This window comes from Salvelinus sp. IW2-2015, linkage group LG35, assembly GCF_002910315.2.
Source record: "Salvelinus sp. IW2-2015 linkage group LG35, ASM291031v2, whole genome shotgun sequence".
NCBI classification, from domain to species: domain Eukaryota; kingdom Metazoa; phylum Chordata; class Actinopteri; order Salmoniformes; family Salmonidae; genus Salvelinus; species Salvelinus sp. IW2-2015.
Window position 1 is genome coordinate 10035590 of NC_036874.1, and position 18703 is coordinate 10054292.

Genomic DNA, 18703 nt, shown 5'->3' on the forward strand with positions numbered 1-18703 from the left:
AGATTTGAAATGAAATGATAAGCAATTCTGAAACCAAGTCATTCCATGTAACGAACTCTGCAGCAAAGGCAAGATAATGAGACGTAGAAAGACAGATGAGGATAACCATATATGGTAAGGATACAGATATAGATCTCATCATACATACAGTATATATACATCAATCAACATACTAGATGTATGACTACGGAACTCATATATAAAGATATGGAAGCCGATGGTCCTCAGCTCTTATCAGAGAATTATTCATAAACATTTGAAAGCATTAACGAATGAAAATGAAAGCCATTCTTCAATATGACAGACAAGAAAGGGCGTGCTTTCCTTTTTGCCCTGCTTGGAAAGAATGTTGACAAGAAAGAGCAATGCCTCTTGTCTCATCAGAGACAAAAAATTCCAAACCTGTCAGTGTATTAGTGTACAGTGGGGCGGTAGGTAGCCTAGTGGTTAGAGCGTCGGGCCAGTAACCGAAAGGTTGCTGGATCGGCTCCCCGAGCTGACAAGGTAAAAATCTGTTGTTCTGGCAGTTAACTCACTGTTCCCTGGTAGGCCATCATTGTAAATAAGAATTTGTTCTTAACTGACTTGCCTAGTTAAATAAAGGTTACATTTAAAAAAATCAATCACGCACACAAAAAAATGCTTGGAGATATACAGACAGAGGCAGACATTGATCCCTTTGTTTGTTTGTCTTGAAACGTTTCCTCTTTCCTTTTCACACAATCCGAAACACATTTACTGTGAGTGTGATGAGTAAATCTCATTACTCAAAATTGCTTCAAGAAGATAATAAACGGTTTATAACTATAATAGCTTTCTTGATCTCTCTAATGCTAGTACTGTACCTATTAAAGTCTATGTCAATTCTTCAAAACCAAGGGTGGTATCAATCACCGAAAATGAGATACAGACCGTTTAAAGTTGTGACGTCATAAGCCGTAACATAACATATGGATTCTTTAAAGGAGCGGGAAAAAACTGTCTCTAACATTTCCCAGAAGCCAGAGCTGGTATCAATTAGCATCTGTTGGACAAGATAGCTCTCTTTGATAATAGCAGTGCCCAGCGAGAACGCCACAGAAATCCTTCCCCACCACATCAGTAATCGCTGACAACCTTCTGGTCTTTATAATGCTTACATAACTCACCATCATTAGTCATGTTCCATGAGCCATGTGTTCAACTAATTGACAATAATGGCAACAATAAGGATAAATTGCAAAAGCTGTGGAAAGTAACACACGTCGCAGATCTTTGTATTCTCTGCGTTCGTCAAACCTTTTCCAAAAACATGTATCTTCAAACTTTCACTCGTGTTTTTCTTGCAAAGAAAATTATGAGCTATAATATTTCCAGCAGATGGAATTCCTGCTCTCTCTTGTATGTGTGTGCTGTGTGTTGTGTGTGTGTGTGTGTGTGTGTGTGTGTGTGTGTGATGTGGATTGGGTGTGTGTGTGTGTGTGTGTGTGTGTGTATGAGATGTTTTTGCCTCTGTAACTAATGCTACTCAGCAAAGTCTCATAACACATATCCACTCGCAGATCTGTATACCCAGCAGGAATGTAAACAACAAGGAATTCATTCCTATTATTCTTGACCCGTCCAATCAAAATCACCCCAGCATCCATCCATGCATATTTGGATGTTTCATAGATTGAATCCAGTCAGCATTGTATCTATTTTGATCGTTCTTGACAGTTCTACTGATCACAGATCACATGGTTGGATCAATCCTCCTACACACACTATTTTCCTTCCTTCCACATTTTCTCCCATACGCAGCAGTTTGCCAGATGATGGCATCAGTTGCCTGATGAATGGGAAGGACCTCTGGCCCCGGCTGCATTTCAACTAAGTGGAGGGAAGAGAAAAGAACATACGCTGCAGGCGACAACAAGCATCGAACAATTCATCACAAAACCAATCTCCTCAGAACAGGTAAGACCTCGACGTCGAACTGTGACCTGTCAGCCTTAAAGCCTACAGCCACATCTTTCTTTAATGTATCAACATATTTCCTGAGATGGTATAAAGGTCCTGATTGGGTGAAATTTCAAAATCACCATTACATACAGGCATTCCATTAAGACAGCTACAGAGGGAGAGTCAGGCTGCTTCTCAAATAACACATTCCCTATTTAGTGCACTACTTTTGACTAGAGCCCTATCAAAAGTAGGGCACAGTGTAGGGAATAGGGGGCCATTTGGGAAGCAGACTCTCCCTCTGTAGCTTTGGTAATGGAATGCCTGTATGTAGTGGGGATTTTGAAATTTCACCCAATCAGGACTTCTATACCGTCTCAGGAAATATGTTGATACGTAAAATAAAGATGTGGCTGTAACCCATATGGAATCCATATACAGTGAGAGCTGCTTTGCCTGCACTGAAGGGGTTTTAACACTAGCCAGAACTGGGTTGTCATGCACCAGGGCACCAAAGACCTAAGATCGAGTGAGTCATGTTTTAACAGTGGAGCTGCGGGGAATTGGTCAATATAGCCTTTTGTGGAGCATTTGAAGTCAAACTGTTTGCCTTTAAGAGTACTGATTCATAAGCAGAATGTGTGTCACAAAGCATAATGTATATTTGTAGCATTTAGGTGTGCCGGCACTACTAAAGGTTTTCTAGGAATGGGTGTGCTTATCTGGGTATACAGCGCATTCGGAAAGTATTCAGACCCCTTGACTTTTTCCATATTTTGTAACATTACAGCCTTATTCTAAAATGGATTAAATAAATACAAATATTTGTCAATCTACACACCATACCCCATAATGACAAAGCAAAAACAGGTTTATAGAAATGTATTAAAAATAAAAAAACAGAAATACCTTTTTACATAAGTATTCTGACCCTTTGCTATGAGATTTAAAATTGAGCTCAGGTGCATCCTGTTTCCATTGATCATCCTTGAGATGTTTCTACCACCTGTGGTCAATTCAATTAATTGGACATGATTTGGAAAGACACACACCTGTCTATTTAAAGGTCCCACAGTTAACAGTGCATGTCAGATCAAAAACCAAGCCATGAGGTCGAAGGAATTGTCCGTAGAGGTCCGAGACAGGATTGTGTCGAGGCACAGATCTGGGGAAGGGTACCAAAAAGGGTCCCCAAGAACACAGTGGCCTCCATCATTCTTAAATGGAAGAAGTTTGGAACCACAAAGACTCTTCCGAGAGCAAAGACTCTCCCAGCCAAACTGAGCAATCGGGGGAGAAGGGCATTGGTCAGGGAGGTGACCAAGTACCCAATGGTCACTCTGACAGAGCTCCAGAGTTCCTCTCTGGAAATGGGAGAAACTTCCAGAAGGACAACCATCTCTGCAGCACTCCACCAATCAGGCCTTTATGGTAGAGTCGCCAGACGGAAGACACTCCTCAGTAAAAAGCACAGGACAGCCTGCTTGGAGTTTGCCAAAAGGCACCTAAAGGACTCTCAGACCATGAGAAACAAGATTCTCTGATCTGATGAAACTAACATTGAACTCTTTGGCCTGAATGCCAAGCGTCACCTGGCACCATCCCTACGGTGAAGCATGGTGGTGGCAGCATCATGCTGGGGGGATGTCAGGATCAAAAGGAAAGATGAATGGAGCAAAGTACAGAGAGATCCTTGATGGAAACCTGCTCCAGAACGCTCAGGACCTCAGACTGGGGGGCGAAAGTTCACCTTCCAACACGACAACGACCATAAGCACACAGCCAAGACAACGCAGGAGAGGCTTCGGGACAAGTCTCTGAATGTCCTTGAGTTGCCCAGCCAGAGCCCGGACTTGAACTCGATCGAACATCTCTGGAGAGACCTGTAAATAGCTGTGCAGCGACGCTCCCCATCCAACCTGACAAAGCTTTTTTTCTGTTTCCATCCTGCTGCGTGTAGCCAACAGTATTACTCTGTCATTGTCATAGAGATTGATCTGAGGACGTCATCCAGTCTCCATTACATACGGTATCATATTTTCCGTAAATTTCACAGAATTACATCAACTGTGTTCAAATGAGCTAATTAGATGTAGACACATTGACCTTTCACAAACATCATGTATCATAGGTCAGACATAACAAAAGAATTATGCGCACAGAATATCAAACTGTATCCCATTGTCAAGGAGTTGATGATCACACTTCCTTTAAGCCTATGCGTCTGTGTTCAAACACTGTCATCAGTGCAGACCGTAGGGACTAGTGTACTGTACTCCCTGGAGTGTGTGTGGTCTGATAACTTCTAGTGATTAGGAGGGATGTACTGTGATGTGTGTGATGGGAATGGCCCTGTACAGGATCTGCTGTAGCAGAGTGAGGGATGAAGGAGAACGACGGGGGAGTGGGGGTGACGGTAACGTTCATTACACGCTCTGCTGCTCACACACAACGCCGTCTCAGACACAGAGCCATCACTCACACACACGTCCCCACAGGGGGAGCAGGGACACAGACGATCACTTCCACACGTAGGCTACACACACATGCACTCACATACACACACATATACACACACACACACACACACACACACACACACAGACACACACATGGCACACACTAGGACCTTCAAGAGGCTCCAGTCCTCACTTTCTCTACTCCTAAGGGATACATCATATATTTCAAGCAAATCAAATGTTCTTTATTGCATTTCATAGCTCAATTATCTCAATGGCTAGAAGTTTGAACTGGACCTCTTTAAGATTATTCAGAGTAGTTCTACATATTATAAAACATGTACTTTTTCTGTTTGGTTCTATCAAAATTATGCCATTGATTATTGTAAATAGTTAATAAACATTAACATGAAACCATCAATATCTCTAACCAACTCATAAACACTTAATGAATCCCAATTAGATTTGATCTGAATATCCTAACCCCCTATCGATATCATCAAAATATGTCCATAAATATCGAGAGCTTTAAAATAACACAATATGACCTGGTTCATAAGAATTTACAGAGACACAACGAGAGAAGCGACAGAGCACGGATTGATCTATAATCCATAACCATTGCCTGAATTACACCACACCCTAAATGGCTTGGAGGTTATCACTATCACTGACCATTTCAGAACTATTGTGCAGTGAATTTGGTCCCCTTCCATCACTGTGTGACTCCATCCAATTACCCCAGATTCGGTTCAAGGGACAACAAACGAGTGTGTCCATGTCTCGTGACTCTCTGAACCAATCACAGCGGCCACTCAGATGCAATCACGGGCAGCTTAATATTGCACCCTAGACTCATCATCATTAATTACCGGCCCTCTATCAATAACTAATTATTCTAGCGTCTCAGTGCATGATGGGAAACGGAAGATAAATCCCATGCAATAAGACTATGTATTATATCATTGAACTATAGTGGCATAACCTATAGTACGTTGTGCCTGTTGTTACAGTTGAAGACGGAAGTTTACATACACATAGCCAAATACATTTAAACTCGGTTTTTCACAATTCCTGACATTTAATCCTAGTAAAAATTCCCTGTCTAAGGTCAGTTACAATCACCACTTTATTTTAAGAATGTGAAATGTCAGAATAATAGTAGAGAGAATGATTTATTTCAGCTTTTATTTCTTTCATTACATTCCCAGTGGGTCAGAAGTTTACATACACTCAATTAGTATTGGTAGCATTGCCTTTAAATTGTTTAACTTGGGTCAAACGTTTCGGGTAGCCTTCCATAAGCTTACCACAATAAGTTGGGTGAATTTTGCCATTCTTCCTGACATAGCTGGTGTAACTGAGTTAGGTTTGTAGGCTCCTTGCTCGCACATGCTTTTTCAGTTCTGCCCACAAATTCTCTATAGGATTGAGGTCAGGGCTTTGTGATGGCCACTCCAATACTTGACTTTGTTGTCCTTAAGCCATTTTGGCCACAACTTTAGAAGTATGCTTGGGGTCATTGTCCATTTGGAAGACCCATTTGCGCCAAGCTTTAACTTCCTGACTGATGTCTTGAGATGTTGCTTCAATATATCCACATGATTTTCCTTCTCTCATTTGCCATCTATTTTGTGAAGTGCACCAGTCCCTCGTGCAGCAAAGCACCCCCACAACATGATGCTGCCACCCCCATGCTTCACGGTTAGGATGGTGTTGTTCGGCTTGCTAAGCCTCCCCCTTTTTTCCTCCAAACATAACAATGGTCATTATGGCCAAACAGTTCTATTTTTGTTTCATCAGACCAGAGGACATTTATCCAAAATGTACAATCTGTGTCGCCATGTGCAGTTGCAAACCGTAGTCTCCTTTTTATGGCGGTTTTGGAGCAGGGGTTTCCCTTGCTGAGGGCCTTTCAGGTTATGTCAATATAGGACTCATTTTATGTGGAAATAGATATTTTGTTACGCTTGTTTCCTCCAGCATCTTCACAAGGTTCTTTGCTGTTGTTCCGGGATTGATTTGCACTTTTCGCACCAAAGTACGTTCATCTCTAGGAGACAGATCGCGTCTCTTTCCTGAGCGGTATGATGGCTGCGTGGTCCCATGGTGTTTATACCTGCGTACTATTGTTTGTACAGATGAACGTGGTACCCTCAGGCGTTTGGAAATTGCTCCCAAGGATGAACCAGACTTGTGGAGATCTACAAAAAAAATTCTGAGGTCTTGGCTGATTTCTTTAGATTTTCCCATGATGTCAAGAAAAGAGGCACTGAGTTTAAAGGTAGGCCTTGAAATACATCCACAGGTACACCTCCAATTGACTCAAATGATGTCAATTAGCCTATCAGAAGCTTCTAAAGCCATGACATTATTTTCTGGAATTTTCCAAGCCGTTTAAAGGCACAGTCAACTTAGTGTATGTAAACTTCTGACCCACTGGAATTGTGATACAGTGAATTATAAATGAAATAATCTGTCTGTAAACAATTGTTGGAAAAATTACTTGTGTCATGCACAAAGTAGATGTCCTAACCGACTTGCCAAAACTATAGTTTGTTAACAAGAAATTTGTGGAGTGGTTGAAAAACGAGTTTTAATGACTCCAACCTGAGTGTATGTAAACTTCCGACTTCAACTGTATGACCACTATTCATTTTATACCTTATATAGGGGTTTATGGTGCAATTGAAGCCACTTAAGATTATTTCACCCTAGTTAATCTGGTATAGCCAGTATATAATAATCTGGTTGCCACATTGCTTAACACTAAAGCATGCTTACAGTCCACATAGCACTCTACTGTATTAGCACTACAGCATGTGTTTGTAAACAGTTCATGCATTAGCTCCAGTAGCCAGCCTCGTCTATGGGCTGTGGTTTGGCAGAGAGATTATCACTGCATTCATGTGTGTCCCATGAGAGGATGTCCTTGAGTAAGGCACTTAACCACTACTGCCTCAGAGAAACTCTCAGCTATGCAAAGGCTAATAAGTAAAGTGTCCCTCATGGTTTAGCCTAACATAAAGGTGTAATTTAGGCAATACAATAATATCAGTGTTTCAATACATGTCATATAGCATATAGAATTTGTTTTAGAAAGAAGATAGCTAAGAATGTGAAAAGAAGTAAGGTAGAGTTGAGAAGAACCAATATGGCAAGTGAAGAGATAAGAGTAATTCTATTGTATAACTAAAACACTAGTCAGAGATAACATGCATTCTAAGGTTCATCAAAATAAATCATAGACAAAAACATACAAAATAAAGATATTTATTCATTATGGCAAAATATAATGTATTCTCTTATGATGAAGAAATAGCTCTATCTTGTATGTTTTTGACTATGATTTATAGAGAAAATCTAAAAATGCATGTTATCTCTGACTAGTGTTTTTGTTATACAATAGAACTACTCATACTAACATTACATAAACTCAGCAAAAAAAGAAATGTCCCTTTTTCAGGACCCTGTCTTTCAAAGATAATTCGTAATAATCCAAATAACTTCACAGATCTTCATTGTAAAGGGTTTAAACACTGTTTCCCATGCTTGCTCAATGAACCATAAACAATTAATGAACAAGCACCTGTGGAACGGTCGGTAAGACACTAACAGCTTACAGACGGTAGGCAATTAAGGTCACAGTTATGAAAACTTAGGACACTGAAGAGGCCTTTCTACTGACTCTGAAAAACACCAAAAGAAAGATGCTCAGGGTCCCTGCTCATTGCTGCGTGAAACGTGCCTTAGGCATGCTGCAAGGAGGCATGAGGACTGCAGATGTGGCCAGGGCAATAAATTGCAATGTCCGTACTGTGAGACGCCTAAGACAGCGCTACAGGGAGACAGGATGGACAGCTGATCGCACTTGCAGTGGCAGACCACGTGTAACAACACCTGCACAGGATCGGTACATCCGAACATCACACCTGCAGGACAGGTACAGGATGGCAACAACAACTGCCGAGTTACACCAGGAACACACAATCCCTCCATCAGTGCACAGACTGTTCGCAATAGGCTGAGAGAGGCTGGACTGAGGGCTTGTAGGCCTGTTGTAAAGCAGGTCCTCACCAGACATCACCGGCAACAACGTCGCCTATGGGCACAAACCCACCGTCGCTGGACCAGAAAAGACTGGCAAAAAGTGCTCTTCACTGACGAGTCGCGGTTTTGTCTCACCAGGGGTGATGGTCGGATTCGCGTTTATCGTCAAAGGAATGAGCGTTACACGAGGCCTGTACTCTGGAGCAGGATTGATTTAGAGGTGGAGGGTCCGTCATGGTCTGGGGCGGTATGTCACAGCATCATCGGACTGAGCTTGTTGTCATTGCAGGCAATCTCAACGCTGTGCGTTACAGGGAAGACATCCTCCTCCCTCATCTGGTACCCTTCCTGCAGGCTCATCCTGACATGTCCCTCCAGCATGACAATGCCACCAGTCGTACTGCTCGTTCTGTGCGTGATTTCCTGCAAGACAGGAATGTCAGTGTTCTGCCATGGCCAGCAAAGAGCCCGGATCTCAATCCCATTGAGCACGTCTGGGACCAGTTGGATCGGAGGGTGAGGGCTAGGGCCATTCCCCCCAGAAATGTCCGGGAACTTGCAGGTGCCTTGGTGGAAGAGTGGGGTAACATCTCACAGCAAGAACTGGCAAATCTGTGCAGTCCATGAGGAGGAGATGCACTGCAGTACTTAATGCAGCTGGTGGCCACACCAGATACTGACTGTTACTTTTGATTTTGACCCCCCCTTTGTTCAGGGACACATTATTCAATTTCTGTTAGTCACATGTCTGTGGAACTTGTTCAGTTAATGTCTCAGTTGTTGAATCTTGTTATGTTCATACAAATATTTTCACATGTTAAGTTTGCTGAAAATAAACACAGTTGACAGTGAGAGGGCGTTTCTTTTTTTGCTGAGTTAAGATTCCTATATAGATTCGTCTGTGGTGAACGGTCATAAACTGAACAGAATCCGAGATAAATGACATCATATTCCAAAAGGAGCCATAATAGCCCTCCATCACTCTGAGACATTGGCCACTGCCTTTAAAAAAACATAACACTTTGGAAACGTTGAGGTCAATTACCCGCAGTAAGCCCCAGCACCTCAGAGCACAGATTATTTCACAGACGACTTCTGGGAAAGATAATCAATGTTCCTAGCTGTCAACCTGAGCAATCTCGATCGCAGGCTTTGAGGACCAGAATAACCTTAGCTGTAGAGCCTTGCTGCACATCCCTGAAACAGTTTTCATTTGAATATTTAACCTAACCTGCCCAGTTTTATCATATCAATGTATATTAAGCAAGTATTATCCGGAGACATGGAAATCTGCATATCTCTTACTGAGATCACACACAAAGACAAGGGAAAGCTCACATCTACACATAAAAGTGAATCTATCAAAGTGAAGACATTGACTTCCACTGAAATCCATGTTAAAATGATACTTTGTCCCTATTGCCTAATCCCAGTCAGATAACACAGAAAAAAAGTATATATGTTGTGTTGTAAGCAAACAAATACAAAACCGTGCACCAAGACCTTATTTCCGTTCGATGAAATCCAGATAAATTGAGGGCTGTGAAAGAAGACGATAAGCTGACCCCACAGCTGTGAACATCGGATAAACCAAATCAAGTCTCCAAGGATTTGGGGGAAACCTCGTTGGCGTGCAACAGTGTGTCTTAATTCCCTTTAAATCCTCTACATACGCACTCAACCCGTAATCAATGCCATAGAAAGTAAGTATCCAAATGACAGTGGGAGTGTAGAGACGGAGAGGTACTAGAACTATAGCCATAGGCAAGGGAAGAGAGGATTTAAGTTATTGTATTACACTTAGAAATATGAGAAATATGTGCAAAATGTGAAGCCACAGGATTTGGAAACCTAGTATGTTGGAGCTTAATCTCACCTCGTGTTGTATGAGGTAACGAGTGACAACGCTCCACTAGATACTTGACCTTACAATACCTTTACATTGACAATCCATGCTGCAGTATAAAACCAGCATCACACTGTTGTCACCTAAAATCAAAATGATACTGTCTGCCTATGGCTGCATTGCTGAGCATTTGAGACAAATGTTAATGTTATTAATATGACAGTGTAACACTGCATATTGAAAGCGTCTTTCTTGCTGAAATATCCTTTCAGATACGCCCAAAGCTAATAAAAAGTATAATAACACATAATGTCATATAAAGTCTATATTTCATCAGGGAGTTAGCAAGAAAAAGTGTCATCTCCGCTCTCTCATCATACCCCACACAGCCATTACAATCCATTTAGCCTCTCCTCACTATCAGTAATGGCTTTTACTATCACAGTTCATCCTTTTATTGCTCTGAATTTATTTCTCGGATTTAAAAAAATAAAAAATAAATAAACATGGCCTAGCTACTACTCTGGTAATTCATAGCACAATTTTCTTTGGCCAGTGAAGCAAACCCCTATGGTAAATCGACTATTAGACACTAATATATGGCCCAGAGTGGGTATCGTAAGACTTCCATGCAAACAACCTCTGGACGCTCAACTCAACACTCAACGTCCCCCGAGACAACAGCCTTAAAGGACAGAGCTGGAAGACACATCATGCCCACTGCATTAATTATTCACTGCATGAAGGTCTTGTCGGGAGCAGATAAATGTGTCTTTTAAAATTCCTCTGTGCTCTCCACTGCAATTTGGTTGGGGAAAAGAGCACAGTTGCCTGAGAGTTATCATCCACTTTATCTCCCAAATGCCTGTCCCCAAAAACAAGCGCAATCCACTAAATTGAATGTGGAAAATGCTGGGTTTGCACTGAGGGTGATCACATTAGTTTGAATAGAAGCCAACAGAGAGTGCTTGAAAGTGTGTGTGCGTGTGAGCGCGCTTGTGTTTGCATGTGTGTGTGTGTGTGAGTGTGTGTGAACATCAAAGCATCTCTTCCACATCACAAGCTCTCATGTTGAATGCAATGTCTACACCACTTACGGTCCCCCATGGATTACAGAGCACTACAAAGAAATGCAGTTTACTAGAACTGACAACAATGACATTATTACAGCTAGTTGGTGATAAGCAACATTGCGATATCCTCTGTGACCCCCATGGTTTCTTTCCCCTGGTAATCAGGAGTAGTGACAGACCATTGCGATATCCTCTGTAACCCCCATGGTTTCGCTCCTCCTGGTAATCAGCAGTAGTGACAGACCATTGCGATATCCTCGGTGACCCCCATGGCTTCTTTCCCCTGGTAATCAGGAGTAGTGACAGACTATTGCGATATCCTCTGTAACCCCCATGATTTCGTTCCCCCTGGTAATCAGGAGTAGTGACAGAGCTGAGCCACTGGGCAACTCTAGGCCTTTTCCTCATCGTGCCTGGGAACAAAACAAACAACTCTCTCCACCAGCTGATCCTGCCCTCTACATAATTGACTTCACTCACGTCTCTCCCACTTCATTTCACCTCCCCTCCCAAAACACAGAAGCCCCTTGACGTCTCCCATGTGTACCATGTCCTTATGGAGGTTGTAAATGCTGCTCCACTGTATCAAGCAGGGACTACCATAACACATGCTAACAGCAACTGGCACCGGTGTGTACGAGGCTAAATCTCTTGTCATCGACATCACTTTGTTGATTATGATTAGCATTTTGCAGCAGACATCCAGTGTCAGATTCTCTAGCTATTAGCCTTGAGGTAATGCTCGGTGAATTCTTTCTCAGACTCGTGCACTGCCATACGGAGTACTTTGAAGTCATATGAAGTGGCTTTATGAGAAGTCCTCTACTTCCAAGATAGACCAATAAAATCCAGCCAAAATGAGTGATGTATATGGCCCTCTGCTTTTCTAGGACTGTGACTGGCATTTAATTGGACGTCCTGCAAAGCTCTCTGCTATAGTTTGAACAGCTGTATGTCAGTCCATTGTTTATTAAAGTGATCCAACCCCCTTGGATAGCGTAGAGTAAATCTCTAAGTATAGTGTCTGTACAGGCACCTTCTCTTGTACTACCCTGTCCGTCTATATGTGTTGAGGTTTAATGGCAGGAACAATAAATCAAATCACATTTTCTTCATCACATGCTTCATCAACAACAGGTGTGGACTAACAGTGAAATGTTCACGGGGCCTTCCTAACAATGCAGAATGAAAGAGAGTAGAGAAATAATAGAAAAGTAAAACAAGTAATAATAGATACACAATGAGTAATGATAACTTGTTGTACTAGTTGTGCAAGGGTACGAGGTAATTGAGGTAGATATGAACATATAACTAGTAATAAAGTGACAGATAATAAACAGTAGCAGCAGCGTATGTAATGAGAAAAAAAGTTTGTGCGAAAAAGGTCAATGCAAAAAGTGCATCTACCAAAACACTCACCTAATCTGTCCCAAATGTGTTGTTTTTCTGTCATGCTACAGTACTTTCCTGTGTCTAACTAATTAACACACTGACTCACTCACACACAGCATGATGACGTCCAGCAGTCAAATTTGAGATTCGTTTTTAAAAGTCCATATAAACTTGTCATGAAAATGTCTGCTTTGTGTATAAATAAAAGAAAACACTATGTCACAGTTTTAAACACTGAAGTGAAAAGTCAGCAAAGCCATTTCCTTCTCTTAGTGGACATTTGTTACAAAGTCTTGGGAGTGAGGTAAAAACTGTGAAAAACGCTCCAGCTGGCCCGCTCAGCAGTTCAAACCACACTGAGACATTATTGGAATTGTACAGGACTGTGAAATAAATGTCCCCACTTTGAACCAAATGAAAAAAAAATTCTAATCCATTTTTCACTTGAGTGCAGATCTGCTGATAGCTTCCTTTTTGGAGACGGACTGCTCCTCAAGAAAAAAGACCTCATACCACCGTTTAAAGGTAAGGGGACATATTGCACTGAGAATGAGTAGGTATGTGTGAAACCCTCATTTTGGTAGTGAACATGAATCAAATAAAAATTGTTATGATAGAATGCAGTGCAGGTAAGGGAAGTCTTCTGAGCTTCCTTTTAATTAACCACAAAAAGGTTAAACAAATTCAGGAGAATTTCAGGAGAGATTAAGAAAAGTTTGATTAAATTAGAGCAAATGCACTTCCTGATACATTATCAGTGTTTTTGCTCGCTGGGGGTATGGTATTTCAGAGCATGTTTCAGATTATGTAACAATGCCTAGCAGCATACTGGCCTATAGCCAAGTAAAACTCAACTCCAAAATGTACTTCACATCCATGACTAGTGTGGGTTGACTGAAGCTCCGGCATTGTCCCTTATAATTGCGGGCTGGTCTCTGGTTGCTGAAATCCGTAGTTTTTGATAAAAACTACATTTTATGTGATGCCGGAGCTCCAGTTCCCCCACGCTAGTCACCTCAACTCCGTTGATGTGAAGTACATCGTGGAGTTAAGTTTTACTTGGCTAATTGGCCTACCGTTATGTTACGCGCATGCTGCTGCTGTCATCTGCAGGTCACACATGGAACTGCATAAACCGTCCTCTCCTCCCTCGTGTAATGATGTTTCCAGTGAACTGTAAATTATGTCCCTATAAAGCAGGGTTTCCTAAACGGGTCCTCAGGACCCCAAGGGGTGCACGTTGGGATTGGGGGGGTTGTATTGGCAGATTCATTCAAGTAGATTTTTTATGGTTAAATAGTAAGGTATATAAGGTACAGTGTGAGGTAATATATAATAATGTTTTAATTTAACCTGCTAGACATTTCTGACCTACCAGTCTGCTAGACATTGCTACTGACAGGCCAAAACGATCATCAAGGACAACCACCACCCGAGCCACTGCCTGTTCACCCCGCTATCATCCAGAAGGCGAGGTCAGTACAGGTGCATCAAAGCAGGGACCGAGAGACTGAAAAACAGCTTCTATCTCAAGGCCATCAGACTGTTAAACAGCCACCACTAACATTGAGTGGCTGCTGCCAACATACTGACTCAACTCCAGCCACTTTAATAATGGAAAAATGTATGTAAAAATGTTTTTCACAAGCCACTTTAAACAATGCCACCTAATATAATGTTTACATACCCTACATTACTCATCTCATATGTATATACTGTACTCTATACCATCTACTGCATCTTGCCATCTTTATGTAATACATGTATCACTAGCCACTTTAAACTATGCCACTTTTATATGTTTACATACCCTACATTACTCATCTCATACTGTATGTATATACTGTACTCTATACCATCTACTGCACCTTGCCTATGCCGTTCTGTACCATCACTCATTCATATATTTTTATGTACATATTCTTCATCCCTTTACACTTGTGTGTATAAGGTAGTTGTTGTGAAATTGTTAGGTTAGATTACTCGTTGGTTGTTAATGCATTGTCGGAACTAGAAGCACAAGCATTTCGCTACACTCGCATTAACATCTGCTAACCATGTGTATGTGACAAATAACATTTGATTTGATTTGATTTGACATATTGTTTTCTATTTTAAATAGATTATAAAGACATTGAGGGAATTATAGATGAAAATGTATCATTTTGAAGAGAGTTGTGCAATAACTGATGGGACTACAAAGAAAGAAGACTGCACAATCCATATCACTTCAATGGCAACACTTTTGTCACTTGAAACTTCTAAGGACTCTTAGGGGCGGTTTTGCACTTTTAAACTGGACTAACTGAAATTCCATTTCTCAGACATGGTTTAAAATAGTCTCAGATTTGCCCTAGTCTTGATTTAAAAAGTCTGATTTCGAGAAGGACGATTAGAGTTAATCTAGATCTACACTGAATATAAATATAAACGTAACATGTAAAATGTTGGTCTCATGTTTCATGAGCTGAAATAAAATATCCCAGGAATTTTACATAAACACAAAAAGCTTATTTCTCTCAAATGTTGTTCACAAATTAGATTACATCCCTTTTAGTGAGCATTTTTTCTTTGCCAAGATAATCCATCCACCTGACAGGTGTGGCATATCAAGAAGTTGACAATAAAGGGCCACTCTAAAATGTGCAGTTTTGTCACACAACACAATGCCACAGATGTTTCAAGTTGAGGGAGCATGCAATTGACATGCTGTCTACAAAATGTCCACCAGAGCTGTTGCCAGAGTATTGAATGTTAATTTATTTCTCTACCATAAGCCGCCTCCAATGTCGTTTTAGAGAATTTGGCAGGACCAACCGACCTCACAACCGCAGATCATCGTGTGGGCGAGCAGTTTGCTGATGTCAACATTGTGAACAGAATGCCCCATGGTGGCGGTGAGGTTATGGTATGGTCAGGCATAAGCTACAGACAATGAACACAATTGCATTTTATCGATGGCAATTTGAATTCACAGAGATACTGTGACGAGATCCTGAGGCCCATTGTTGTGCCATTCATCTGCCACCATCACCTCATGTTTCAGCATGATAATGCACAGCCCCATGTGACAAGAATCCATACACTATTCCTGGAAGCTAAAAATTGACCAGTTCTTCCATGGCCTGCATACTCACCAGATATGTCACCAATTGAGCATATTTGGTATGCTCTGAACCGACGTGTACAACAGCGCGTTTCAGTTCTCGCCAATATCCAGCAACATCACACAGCCATTTAAGAGTAGTGGGAAAACATTCCACAGGCCACAATCAACAGCCTGATCAACTCTATGCGAAGGAGATGTGTTATGATGCATGAGGTAAATGGTGGTCACACCAGATACTGACTGGTTTTCTGACACACGCCCCTACTTTTATTTTTAAGGTATCTGTGACCAGCAGATGCATATCTGTATTCCCAGTCATGTGAAATCCATAGATTATAGTCTAATAAATGTATTTCAGGTGACTGATTTCCTTATATGAACTGTAACTCAGTAAAATCTTAGAAATTGTTGCATGTTGCGTTTATATTTTTGTTCAGTATAAGTGAAGGCTTTAATTAAACCTGGCCCGAGGCAGGTTTAACTTCAGTTGAATGGATGTTGGCCCCCAGGTTGACCTTGGCAATGGAGGAAAATTGATTACCTGGACTATTTCAATGACGATCAAAGAGCACCACCAAGGCCAGACAGAAGGGTGGTTATAGACAGGAGCAACCCAGTGAATGATTTTGATTAAATCCATTTCTGTATGTACAAAAGAAAATGCAGCTGACATTTGTTTGCTTGATCCAAGGCTTTCATCTGAATCTCTTTGGGGAAGTCCCATCCCTCCAAGCACTGATCACCTTGAGGTTTTTGGCATCTGGAACCTTCCATTGTGAAACAGAACATTTGTGTGGTGTAAGTGAACCGACTCCATGTAGAATAGTTCAAAGTCTGCAATGCTATATGTGAACTAAAAGACAATTACCTAAAAGACAAATCAAGTTCCCTGATACTGCTGCCCAATCCACCTACAAGGTATAGTTCCATAAATATGGAGTCATTGGCTGTATGATGTCATATTCCCATCAAGTGTCCCTCTAGAGCAGATGCTAAGGAGTACAGGAATCTTAACTGGTTCTCAATAAATGTACAAAGTGTGTTCACTCCCAATTTGTTCTCCAACATTGTATGTTGAAAAGGTGCATCTAATGACTCAAGGATCCTCTTTGTATGCTCAGCTTGGAGGTTGAGTTGAATCATACTTGGTAACAGTGGGTATGCACAAACCAACTTCTTGTTCACCCCCTATTTTCACACAAACGGACCTGAGCAACAACGGCTCAACCAAGCTCATATCCACACCAGAGATGTTGAGCGCATGTTTGTTGTATGGACGAGTCATTTCCAGTGTCTCAGAAACACTGTGCTTTCAACAAAGATGCTGCGTTGTCATAATTGCAAAAGCAGTGCTTCACAATTACCTCAAACATGGCTGCCCAGATCCTCGCATTGAAGATGAGGATGACCCAGATGTTCCAATAGTTGACGCGGACAATAACAGAAATGGTCAAGCCTGCAGAGATAGATCGGGATTGAAGCAAACAATAGCCATGTATTGGTAACAAAAAGGTTTTTAATTCACAAATGGAAATGTCAAGACCCACAACTGCTGCTGCTTCATGTTTCTTTCCTCCTCCTTCATAGCCAACTCAACATGCAGGATTTGCATCTTCATATCATGCCCTTTCAAATACATTAGTTTGCACTCATGAAATTCCATGGGCAGTTTCTCATGCATGCTCAGCCTCCTTGTCTTTGTCCTCCGGCCCGGATTAATAACACAATCTTCCCTCTTGGCTGCTGCAGATGTAACGAGCTGACCGTCCTGTTAAGACAAGTCCCCTCCAAGCTATGGTGATCTGCCTCTAGAAAATGATTACGTTGCTGCATTAGAGAACATTTCAAGAGTTGAGTTCATTACATCATTTTTTATTATGGGAGTGCAAGAGATGACTGACAACATTACATATTCCCTGCAGTCCAGGGATGACACATGTTGAATGAATGTGTCCTACCAAATGAGGATTGGAACGGTGCCCCATCTTAACTGTCCAAATGGTCATCATCGGGGATACCTTCCAGGGGTTGCTGGCTATCAATGATCCTGGTCAACAAGTCCCCCAGCTTTTTTTTCTTCTCTCGGTCGCTGGTCTATACAGTCTTGAAACGCTCTCTTTGAGCAACAGCATGTCTTCTTTAAGTTTATTTTTATGTTTTTCCACAGGCCCTTAGAAAGACAACATAGAAATGATATTAGTAATTATGTATGGTATTGTTTGTGTTACATTTCTGTCACACAAATACATTTAGGCCCCACTATGTTGTGTTACACAAGAAAACTAACATTCCAAAGTGACTCTGATTTGTAAAAGTGGGCCAACAATAAATACAGTACCTTACCTGAAGTTGTTGTAGCATCCTTTTTGTTAAACTTTTTCATTTGAGTTGAATTCATTACAAATGGTAGTCCAGGCATTATTTTTCTTGTTTTCTGATGATGAATCATGCTGTTTGTCCTCGTTAACCTCTTGAAACAAATTTTTCTTCAAAGTCATTAAAATTCTTTGAACATTTTCTTTTACCTCCATCCATTGTTTTGTTTAGGTGACTTGCTCCAATTCCACACAATACTTATGTATTAGTGTCCCATCCGTGGTTTTTGAATCATCCTCAGGTCAGCATCAAGTGCACATCGTTAATCTAATCAGGCTTCAAAGATTAACTGGTTAGTCCTTAATTACCGTAGTCTGGGACTCCCTAGTCTATAATTAATTAATCTGAAGTTAAGCAAAGTCTCATAAAGCCATTTTTAAAATCTGGATTTATTTAAGTAGAATTAGCCTAGTCCTGATTTAAATTAAAAACTCTATCCGCAAAGCCGTCCTATAGTGCACAGCGAATGCAAAAA

The 18703-nt window shown here is 41.2% G+C and overlaps 2 long non-coding RNA genes across 2 annotated transcripts; one reads left to right on the top strand and one right to left on the bottom strand.

The window, feature by feature from the left end:
- The first annotated feature begins 1826 nt into the window (after positions 1-1826).
- LOC111958850 (uncharacterized) lies at positions 1827-15550 on the top strand. Its single transcript, XR_002876582.2, has 3 exons — positions 1827-1938; positions 13198-13268; positions 14104-15550. It is a non-coding gene; the product is annotated as an uncharacterized lncRNA (long non-coding RNA).
- Positions 15551-17400: 1850 nt separating this feature from the next.
- LOC111958849 (uncharacterized) lies at positions 17401-18431 on the bottom strand. Its single transcript, XR_002876581.1, has 3 exons — positions 18196-18431; positions 17811-18022; positions 17401-17660 (listed from the first exon to the last, which is right to left on the bottom strand). It is a non-coding gene; the product is annotated as an uncharacterized lncRNA (long non-coding RNA).
- Between the last annotated feature and the right edge of the window lie 272 nt (positions 18432-18703).